Genomic DNA, 12,214 nt, shown 5'->3' with positions numbered 1-12,214 from the left:
ATCATCGACCCCTACTACGAAAAGATGAAGCAGGATGCCTAGAGAACAAGTCCCCTATCCTGGCACAAGGCCTGGATGCGGCAATTGGATAAACCTCACCTCAGGTTCGTGGCCAATAGCGTGTACACATGCTACAAGATGCACATGCGGATCGTTGACATGAGGAAGTGCCTCGTTATCCAAATCGACGAAACTGGATCGAGCCACAAGCAGAGCAAGCGTCATAAGAAGTAGATGATGTGGCACCCCGGCTCAGAGAAACCGGAACGGCCCGTATTCCAGCCCAGAGATCGAGGAGAAGTCTTCTGGAATACGGCACTTCTTAGCATAGAACAAACCAGTTTTCTATTATTACACGAATATGAATACAAGATCTCTGATATTAAAATGAATAACATCGGCACGGCGACACTATGCCATCCTCAGTTGCTCTATGCAAGCAGAAGAACAACTCGAAGCAGCGGAATAACTCTAGCAGCGGAAAAACTACTGGCAGCGGAACAACAATGAAGGTGGTGGACTCCAATCCGTAGGGACTCTGGCTGGAACGCTTATCCTAGCTCGCAAACAAAGAATCCACGGCAAACAAGCATGCAATCCAGGCACGACCTGCAAGCTGGCATGACACGCCAGGTCAGTACATTGAATGTACCTGCAAGCTCACAATAAACCAGAAGCATTCAAGACAAACAATAGCATGGCAATTACAGGTTAAACAGGAATTAACATGAGATCCTCATAATAACATGACATGAACAACATGACATCCAAAGTAGTACTCCTAAAATAATACCAGATACCATCATGAAAATGATCATAATAGTCACTAAGAATCCAAAGGCAACATGAGCATGATATAGGTAGACAATATGAGCATAGCATGAACATATGAATCTGATGATACTAGCATGCAACATGATGACATTATATGCATTATTTATTCTACTCGGGTTATCTCGTAACCATCACATGCATCACTTACCAACCTCGGACATCACACGATCATCTCAGGATCAAATCAATCTTGGTATAAACAATACCATAGTAATCATTAAATGACCACAAGGAGCTTGATCTTTACCCATGATTCTCGCACAACATCACGAATATCCAACAACTCGGTATCCTCGATACTACAGTGATCATTACAGCGATCACAGCCAAAGTAACTCATGATCCTTGCGGCGATCATCACCAAAGTAACTCGTGATCCTTACGGTGATCACCACCAAAGTAACTCGTGATCCTTATGGCGATCACCACCAAAGTAACTCGTGATCCTTACGACGATCATCACCAAAGTAACTCGTGATCCTTACAGCGATCACCACCAAAGTAACTCGTGATCCTTACGGTGATCACCACCAAAGTAACTCGTGATCCTTACGGTGATCACCACCAACTTATTTCATTACCGAACCGGGGTTGTCATTAATCAAGATATTATTAATACTGTTGACTCACGGTGGGACCGACACAAACTGGGCCCTTATCCGCGGGCGCAGCTATCGATAGATTAATATACACTCTGCAGAGGTAGCACACTGTACCCACACCACGGAACCCATGGCCTCGCACTCCCATTCGGGTGGACCAACGGCGTTCCGACAAAACCGATCTATTGTCATGACACTCTCCCGGCCACTCCGACCCACTCCCAACTGGGCTAGTCCTGGGTGGCCCCGTGTCTACCAAAGACACCCTACCACCGTCGTGGTCAAACTCCCTCAAGGGGACCGGATCCATAAAAAAACGGGCACACAAGGTTATGTCTGCTTACCGGGCCAGGGTACGCACGCCCATAACCTTCCCTCGTGGGAGGCACCGGCGAGACGCACGACAATAGACCCAGTTAGGACCCCCATAAGGTAAGCGTGGTTGCACTGGTCAGTTTCGATCTGGCGGCACCATGACTCAGCCAACAGTTGTTCAAGTTCAATTAAATCCGGTTAAACTTGAATGCAAAATGTTGAGCCATCATAAAATAACATGATGCAATTACAATGCAAGAACATGATATCACCATAAGCACGGGATGCAACATAACTGTCCATCATATCGACTATGAAATAATCTCCAACTGAACATGGCATAATGACGAGCATAAATATTACAAGTGAAACACTACTCATAGTATAACATGTCATGACCACTAGCATCATCCATAAATGACATGCAAGAATTTATCAATAACATCACCGAGTAACACTTAACTAACTAACAGCAACGGAACAATGCCTATTAACAGTACTCAGTAACCGACGTTAGTCATGCACCACCTAAGAGCATGACCAACCCAACATGTACTACTATCAAGCATGGCAATATGAAAGTAATACTAGCAACTAGCAGGGCATGATAACTAGGTGCATAACAACATAGCAAACAAGTAAGCACAAACCCAGAAGAATTTCCGAAACAACGATAACCATATTTTAAACAAGCAATCATTTAATAAATATTCAAGTTGAAAACCATGGCTACTGCATGACTATCATGCAAGTGGGTATTGTGGCTTGCCTGGGGATGAAGAAGGCACCGGGGAGAAGTGCGGTGAAGCCACTGAAAGATTTGCCGGAAACCGTTCTCTCTCGGAGGGGCTGTTTATGTGCAAGGGAAAAAGGTCATTTTCACAGTGTCAAACCATAGTGAAAATGAAACCAACAGAACGGGCTCGACGAAACGAAGAAGTGCGCTTTGGAATCACCTCATTTGGAGTTGTGGTTAAAAAGATATGAAGGGTTGAAGTTCAGGGACTTTTCTGCAAAAATAGCATCACAAACAAGTCCCTGAGTGGATAAGGCAGAAGCGCAAAGTTGAAATACGCTTTCTGTTTAAGAAAACGCATTCTGGGCTGAACAAAGAGGAACTACGCTTCCTCCAAAAGGAAACGTACCAAAGGGAAACTACGTTTTCTATAAGCGAAAACGTACTGGAGTGTTTACGCCTCCACTTAAACACGTGGCAGAGGCGGGACAGGGGCTTGAGCGGCTGACGTGCGGGTCCCACGGGCTGTGGGGCCCGTCACTTATCCAGCTGGACCGGGCCGGTCAATGCGGGGCCAGCCTGAGTGGCTGCCAGGTGGTGTCAGTGAAGGAGGGGGGCCCGCCTGGATCTTGTCTTCTTCCTCCTCCTCGCTGCGCCCCGATCGGAAGCAGAGGACCAGAGGCAGGGGGACGCCGGCGACGGTCCGGGCGGCTCCGGCACTCTCCGGCCGAGCTCCGGCCACGGGCGGGTGCGGGTGCGAAACCGCACCCAACCAGAGGTCTACGAGCGTCGGGGGAAGTGCAGAGCAGCCGCGGCTCGGGGCGGCAGGGAGCAAGGGGCGGCGGCCGGACTTGGAAAAGTACGGCCACAAGGGCTCCGGCGAGAAGAAAAGGGGTGGGGAGGATCTCCGGTGTGAGGGGCTTCTAGTGGTGGAGAAAGGGAGAGGGGAGAGGCTCGGGCTTGAGCCAATTTAGGCCGAGGGGAGCGATGGCCATGGCGGGAATGGCGAGCGAGGAGAGCTCCAGAGGCTCGGGCGAGGGGCTGGAGAGGGCTAGTGGAGTGTGCGGAGGCCGCTGGTGTGCTCGAACACTTCGGGGGAGGGCTATATATAGCCGGGCGAGGGCATGGCCGAGCTGGCGTCGCCGTGGACACGCGGCCGGCGCCGCGGACGCGTGTGCTCATGCATGGGCTCGGGGAAGGCGACGAGCTATTGATGCAGGTATCACGGAGACGAGGGCGAGCTCGAAGACAAGAGGAGAAGGAGTCGAACGCCATTAAAGCTCGGTCGGCCACAGTGCGTCCGTGGGCGCGCGGCGACGAGAGCTGACGGAGGGGCTGACGGAGAGGGAGAGGGCTCCAGGAGGATGGCGACGACGCGGGCCAGTTGTGGGACATGATCACAAGCACGAAGACGATGAGAGGAGGAGGGGGTCCAGCACAAACAGCCACTGGTCGCGCGCACTGCACACAAAGCGCGTGCACAGACACGCCATTGTCGTGGTCACCATGTGCAACGGCATGTAGTGGTAGAAATGGGTCGTAAATAGTTGTCTAGGGAGTAGTTCATCCAGGGGAGGTCAAAACTATGGTGGTAGCTTGGTGAAAACTGCTATGGTTAACTGGTAATTACCCTCTGAAGTTCACTGCAGTAAACTTGATCGTGTACTACTGCTCAACAGGGAGATGATTGAGGTAAATGAAGTTGTCTGGTAGATTCAGGGTAAGAAGGACTTACATCCTGGAAATTTTGAGAAGATTAGGATTAAGGATTAATGGAGTTGCTTTGCAACTGGCAAAGATGGTCCAGAATCAAGATCATGGTGATGCTCTCAAATGGAGAAGCCACTTGAGCTAAACTTTGGCAAGGCAGGCTCATTTGGCCATATGAAGATGCTCAAAAGGTTTCATACTAATTGGATAAACCAAAATGGTACTTCCTTCACAAACATTTCCACTAACCAGAGACTTGCAAAAATTCTAGAGGACAAATGGCTTGATGAAACATGCCCAAAATGGGTGGAGGTAAGTTATATGGATAACATAAGGCCTAGAAAAATTGGCAGCCATAAGGGAGCAAGATAAAATATACTTGCTTCACAATCTGAAATTTTGGACAGAATCAAAGAATTGAAGGTGAGCTCACATGGAGGCATTAAATGAGCTCTACTTTGGTGGAGGGCTATAATATGATGATATGAAGGGCCATGAAAAATTGAAACTCATTTGGATATGCCTAGCTTGTACTTCCTTCACAACAAGTTCCCTCAGACAGGAACTTTGGAAAATCATAATTAAATAATTACTAGGCAAATGAGGTTGCACTTTGTCATGTGGCAATGATATGGACAGTAAAAGGTGTCCAAGGAGTTTGAGGTCAATTGGGAAAAGATAAATGGCACTTGCTTCACATTCTGCCATTTAGGGCAGAATAGAAAATGAATTATTTGAGCATGATGACAAACATGACAAATGAGATATTTTGCCATATTTGAGAAATATATGACCCAAAAAATTTATGAGAATTATTTGGAAATTTTAGGAGTGATAGAAATATAGGTTGCTTCACAACCTAGGGCAATTTGAGTTATTCCTTTAATAGAAAAGGAATATTCCCATGGAAAAGAATATTGGATTTGGGCTAGGATGAAAATAACAGGGCCTAGGGAAGGATTTGGGTATGACAAGCCACTCTGGAAGCAAAGAAGAGTTCATCTTCTTCACTTTCCAGACCACAAAGCCACAGAAAAAGAAATCTCAGGCAAAAACCTCAGAAAAACAAAAGAAAAAGAAAGGGCCAAAAATCAGGCTGTCACAAACCTTACCCCCTTAATGAAATCTCGTCCTCGAGAGTTGGTTGCTCAGGGAACAAGTATGAAGACACTGACTTAAGGAAACCGTTTCCAACTTGGGCATCCTTTTTCTTATTTTTGTTCCCACTAAATTTTTGTCTGACTGGCCCTGGGGTGGTTTGCTTTAATATATCCATATTCTGACAGATCTTACCTAGCTTGTTCATGCTTTTATAGGCTCCAATTTATTTTTTAGATCTGCTGACTTAACTGACTGTGATTGATTCTCATGACTGAAATATATGTCGGTCTCACAAATCCAAGAGTGAGTTCCGCTGGGTGTGTCATCCGGCACTGACAGTCTTTCATGTAGTGGTGATCAAATTTTTCTAGTGGACACCCAAGTTTTAACTCCTTGCATTGGGTTTCTCCACTAAATGCAGGTCCTTCGGGTTCCAAATAGTGAAATGGGTCATAACTGCTTTCCTGACAGATTCTGGCTTATCGCGGAAATTTCTGAATCATCTTAACTGGTTCCACTGTCTTGAGTATCGGATCCGTACCAAATATTTGATTGTCGCCTGTCGTGGCTAGCATAAGAGTTTGACATGTATGATAACATCTGCAGACTTGACTGACGGTGGTTCTGCACCATGCGGGTCTTGCAACAATTTTCATATCCACATCACTGGTCTTGCTCCTTCATTATTGTTTTCTTGGGCTGGATCCTTGGCTGAAAGAGCTAGGTCATATTGCTTCTTTGTATCACCATAGGTACTGTCGGTGCAATTTTTCAGCAATTGCAGCTTATCCTCATTTTTCTGACAGGGTACCCCATTAAATTGCAGGTTCAACACCACTCAAGTCCTGACCGCAGGAAAATGATCATCTGAACATTGAGCTCATTGATGTCGTCAATCCTCGTAATCCTTTGTCACACTGCTGTGTATACTGGCTTTCTTCTCTTAACCATCCTCGCGTGGTTGTCAGATCCTCATCCGAGTGACTTGTAAGATCTTGGTGGTATGCTCACCGCATATATATGAGAATCTGATTCTCGAGACAGATGTGTATTTTGACTGATTCTTGCTTTTGACAAAAATGTTGCAGATCTGATTCTTGGGATTCACTGCCATATGCTGTCAACTCACAGCGTACTACCTTGTACCAATGTCTTACTGAGGAAGATTGGCTGGCTTGTGCTCGAAACTTTCATCGAACAGCTTGCTGAAGAAGACTGGGTATCGTTCTTCAGAAGCTTACCCCCTTAAAGACTTTGCTGGGGAAAGACTTGGTACGTTATGCTGGCAGCTTTTGTGGTTGCTTACTGAAGAAGGCAGAGTACCTTGTACGAGAAATCATCCATGTATCATACTAAAGAAGATAGATGAATCTTTCCTTGGAAGCTTCTCGGGTATCTTGAGAGGGAAAATTGGGTTGCTCACACCAGAAACTTCTTATTGTGATATGCGGACCGATTTCCACATATATAACCATCTTAAAAATTTTGTTCTTGATTTCTTGCATGAAACAGGGTTTTGCAGTACTATCCTCCTTTTCTGAGGACATGCCATATTTTTGGCTTGCTTCCAGGTACATCGGGTTCCAAAATCATCCTCAACAAAAATTAAACTTGTATCTGAACCGTACCTCTGATAATATTCTGTCAACCTTGCACACAATTTATCTCGTTGCTGATTTGATCATTTCTGCTATAAGGAGTGCACGCTGAGTGAGACTTAACACTCAGTAACATGATCGGATATCCCCCAATCTGAATGCGGTCGGCTGAGAATTTCGTATTGTTGTGAGGAGTGCATGTTAATGCAAACTTTATACTGACATTCCATCTAGGATTTCTTTTGTATTCAGACGAGCTATTCCCAATTTCACTGCAGTCTGCTGATAATTCCATTTAGCTGAGTTTCCAAATATATGCACTTCTTGCTGACTCTTCGGGTCCAGTGTCGGCTGACGAGCAACTTTAATAGGGGAAAATTTGTAACACCGAAGGCCCAAAGAAAGAAACAAAAGAAACGACTAAAACAAAAGCACACAAGCATACTACTAATATAATTAATCAAGCAATCATCACATATTACTGCTACTCACACAATAATATGCATGCACACCTAAGCACACAAATCTCGCAGAAACTCTGGTATTATGGTCTAATATGCTGTGGCGGTGTGCATGAAAATTATATCCATGTGTGGAAGGAGTTGGCGTAACAGAAGCCACACCAAGCACTGGCTGACCAGTGGCTGGATCTGGATGGATACACAGGTGAGAACGGACTCGACGATCAAGTAGCGAGACATAAAAGTCGCGACCACCTTATTATCAAGCGTACGAAGGGAATCGTACATGTCCAAAGAATGAAATGACATGGCAAGATAACAGTGGAAGACTGGGTAGGGTGGCGGTGGAAAAACAAGGCTCGCTGGCATTGCCCTTTTTTGATAACCAAGATCAGCAAGGGTTGCCAAGGGGACGAGATGGATGGCATGATTCGGGATAGAAACAAGCCTATCACCGAAATAATATGGTGGGTGGCAGAAAAATATACACAACACCTAAGCATAACTCCTGCAAATGGTGTCTGGAACTCTGGGTACCAGGACATCACTCTGTTGGGACGGAGATGACGCCGAACACCAAAGAGCAGACATGCTAAGAAAGAGGGTGCAGGCGGTGGACCGAAAATGATGCCGCCTACACTCACAAGATTAACCATTAGTGACAAAATAATAATCTATATGCATGCTATGCGACAAACAAATGCAACAATCAAGTGCAACAAACCAACTGGGGTCTATACTACCGCTTTCTAACATTCACTACTAGGAAAAGGGCTATAGATGGAATTGACACTAATGGCGCACCAGACATGTGGTGCGCCATTACTATATACTAATGGCGCACCATGTGTTGGTGAGCCATTAGTGTCCAAATACTAATGGCGCACCACATCCACGGTGCGCCATTAGTAAAAAAATTTTTACAAAACTACTAATGGCGCATCGAGGGAGTGGTGCGCGGTGCGCCATTAGTAAAAAAAATTATTTTTTTTCAAAACTACTAATGGTGCACCGTGGGAGTGGTGCGCCATTACTAGTTGAACTAGTAATGGCGCACCACTCCCACGGTGCACCATTAGTAACTTGGCCACCACTTCCACCGAATGCACCCCACCCCCACCCCCCCGGTGGACCGCCTTTTCAGTTTAAAAAAATAATAAAAATAAATGATGGAAATGTCAAAAAAAATAAAAGAAAATAAGTTTCCCATGTGATGTGTGGTCTAGTTGTTGTGAAAATTTACAAATATGAATTTCGACTTTATTTGCGAAATCTCTCGAGAATTTGTAAAATGGGCATAACTTTTGCGTACAAACTCGGATGAAAAAGTTTTTTATATGAAAAATCATCTACTCAAAAAGTTACATCCGAATTTAACGGGGGAAACCCCGTTAAACATTTTCAAAATCCTCAAAAACCTAACAGAAAAAAAGATACGGGGTTTTTAAGATCTGGAGAGGCAAAAAATTCAAAAAAAAAATCAAACTTACTAATGGCGCACCTACCCATGGTGCGCCATTACTATCTTCCCGCCTTCAAAATTCAAAATAAGTCAAAAAAATAAAAATAAAAAGTTACTAATGGCGCACCATGGTGCGCCATTAGTATCTTCCCGCCTTCAAAATTCAAAATAAATAAAAAAATAAAAAAATTAGTAATGGCGCACCTGCCCGCGGTGCGCCATTACTATGCCGTATATATGGCTGGGCGTGGTCCTCTCCTCCTTACCTCTTCATTCTTCTCCTTCACTCCACTCCATCTCCTCCACTCCTCCACTCCATCTTCCCTTCTCTCCTCCACCATACTACCCTCCTCCTCTTCGGCGACCTCCTCCTCCTCCTCTTCGGCGACCTCCTCCTCCCTCCTCTCCTCCCCTCCCCTCCCCTCACGGTTTCTCCTCCCTCCTCTCCGGTGAGCTCCTCCTCCCTCCTCTCCGGTGAGCTCCTCCTCCCTCCTCTCCTCCCATCCCCTCATGGTTTCTCCTTCCTCCTCTCCGATGCTTCGGTGAACTCCTCTCTGGCGACCTCCTCCTCCTCCTCTCCGGCAAACTCCTCCTCCTCCTCTCCGGCGAACTCCTCTCTGGCAAAAGAACACGGCAAAAGAACGTACAAGATCCAAAAACAGGAACAAAATTTGAAATAATATCGTGCCAAAAAATGAGCAAAAAACGAGCAAAAAATGGGCAAAAAAATCACGATCCAGATCCAAATTCAAAATTCAAAAATAGCAATGGCGCACGGTGGGGGTTAGATGGTGCGCCACTACTATTTTCCCGCCTTCAAAATTCAAAAATACTAATGGCGCACCAGTGGCCTATACTAATGGCGCACCAGTGGCCTATACTAATGGCGCACCGTGGCCTATACTAATGGCGAACCAGTGGTGCGCCATTAGTAAAAAATACTAGTGGCGTGATACTAATGGCGCACCAGTGATGCACCATTAGTAGGCAAAACTGGTGCGCCATTAGTAGCCCTTTTCCTAGTAGTGATTCGTGCGGGCTAGGGCATCCTATAGCCAGACCTGCTCTGATACCAAGCGTTGTGGCACCCCGGCTCAGAGAAACCGGAACGCCCCGTATTCCAGCCCAGAGATCGAGGAGAAGTCTTCTGGAATACGGCACTGCTTAGCATAGAACAAACCAGCTTTCTATCATTACACGAATATGAATACAAGGCCTCTGATATTACAATGAATAACATCGGCACGGTGCCACTATGCCATCCTCAGTTGCCCTATGCAATCAGTAGAACAACTCGAAGCAGCGGAATAACTCTAGCAGCGGAAAAACTACTGGCAGAGGAACAACGACGAAGGTGGTGAACTCCAATCCGTAGGGACTCTGGCTGGAACGCTTATCCTAGCTCGCAAACAAAGAATCCACGGCAAACAAGCATGCAATCCAGGCATGGCCTGCAAGCTGGCATGACACGCCAGGTCAGTACATTGAATGTACTTGCAAGCTCACAATAAACCAGAAGCATTCAAGACAAACAACAGCATGGCAATTACAGGTTAAACAGGAATTAACATGAGATCCTCATAATAACATGACATGAACAACATGACATCCAAAGTAGTACTCCTAAAATAATACCAGATACCATCATGAAAATGATCATAATAGCCACTAAAAATCCAAAGGCAACATGAGCATGATACAGCTAGACAATATGAGCATAGCATGAACATATGAATCTGATGATACTAGCATGCAACATGATGACATTATATGCATTATTTATTCTGCTCGGGTTATCTCGTAACCATCACATGCATCACTTACCAACCTCGGACATCACACGATCATCTCAGGATCAAATCAAGCTTGATATAAACAATACCGTGGTAATCATTAAATGACCACAAGGAGCTTGATCTTTACCCATGATTCTCGCACAACATCGCGAATATCCAACAACTCAGTATCCTTGATACCACAGTGATCATTATGGCGATCACAACCAAAGTAACTCATGATCCTTACGGCGATCATCACCAAAGTAACTCGTGATCCTTACAGCGATCACCACCAAAGTAACTTGTGATCCTTACGGCGATCACCACCAAAGTAACTCGTGATCCTTACGGCGACCATCACCAAAGTAACTCGTGATCCTTACGGCGATCACCACCAAAGTAACTCGTGATCCTTACGGCGATCACCACCAACTTATTTCATTACTGAACCGGGGTTGTCATTAGCCAAGATATTATTAATACTGTTGACTCACGGTGGGACCGACACAAACTGGGCCCTTATCCGCGGGCGCAGCTATCGATAGATTAATATACACTCTGCAGAGGTAGCACACTGTACCCACACCATAGAACCCATGGCCTCGCACTCCCATTCGGGTGGACCAACGGTGTTCCGACAAAACCAATCTATTGTCATGACACTCTCCCGGCCACTCCGACCCACTCCCAACTGGGCTAGTCCTGGGTGGCCCCGTGTCTACCAAAGACACCCCACCACCGTCATGGTCAAACTCCCTCACGGGGAAAACTCCCTCAAGGGGACCGGATCCATAAAAACAACGGGCACACAAGGTTATGTCTGCTTACCGGGCCAGGGTACGCACGCCCATAACCTTCCCTCGTGGGAGGCACCGGCGAGATGCACGACAATAGTCCTAGTTAGGACCCCCCCATAAGGTAAGCATGGTTGCACTGGTCAATTTCGATCTGGCGGCACCATGACTCAGCCAACAGTTGTTCAAGTTCAATTAAATCCGGTTAAACTTGAATGCAAAATGCTGAGCCATGATAAAATAACATGGTGCAATTACAATGCAAGAACATGATATCACCATAAGCACGGGATGCAACATAACTGTCCGTCATATCGACTATGAAATAATCTCCAACTGAACATGGCATAATGACGAGCATAAATATTACAAGTGCAACACTACTCATAGTATAACATGTCATGACCACTAGCATCATCCATAAATAACATGCAAGAATTTATCAATAACATCACGGAGTAACACTTAACCAACTAACAGCAACGGAACAATGCCTATTAACAGTACTCAGTAACCGACGTTAGTCATGCACCTAAGAGCATGACCAACCCAACATGTACTACTATCAAGCATGGCAATATGAAAGTAATACTAGTAACTAGCAGGGCATGATAACTAGGTGCATAACAACATAGCAAGGAAGTAAGCACAAACCCAGAAGAATTTCCGAAACAATGATAACCATATTTTAAACAAGCAATCATTTAATAAATATTCAAGTTGAAAACCATGGCTACTGCATGACTATCATGCAAGTGGGTATTGTGGCTTACGTGGGGATGAAGAAGGCACCGGGGAGAAGTGCGGTGAAGCTGCGGAAAGA

The 12,214-nt window shown here is 45.5% G+C and overlaps 1 long non-coding RNA gene across 1 annotated transcript; it reads right to left on the bottom strand.

Moving 5' to 3' along the window:
- Positions 1-330: 330 nt before the first annotated feature.
- Positions 331-3,663, bottom strand: LOC125512438 (uncharacterized). Its single transcript, XR_007285388.2, has 4 exons — positions 2,897-3,663; positions 2,708-2,761; positions 2,521-2,600; positions 331-616 (listed from the first exon to the last, which is right to left on the bottom strand). It is a non-coding gene; the product is annotated as an uncharacterized LOC125512438 (long non-coding RNA).
- Between the last annotated feature and the right edge of the window lie 8,551 nt (positions 3,664-12,214).

Source organism: Triticum urartu, chromosome 6A (genome assembly GCF_056163025.1).
Source record: "Triticum urartu cultivar PI428250 chromosome 6A, HENAU_Tu73, whole genome shotgun sequence".
Taxonomy (NCBI): domain Eukaryota; kingdom Viridiplantae; phylum Streptophyta; class Magnoliopsida; order Poales; family Poaceae; genus Triticum; species Triticum urartu.
Note: the sequence above shows the minus strand (reverse complement) of the source record. Positions and strands in the feature narration are given on the sequence as shown.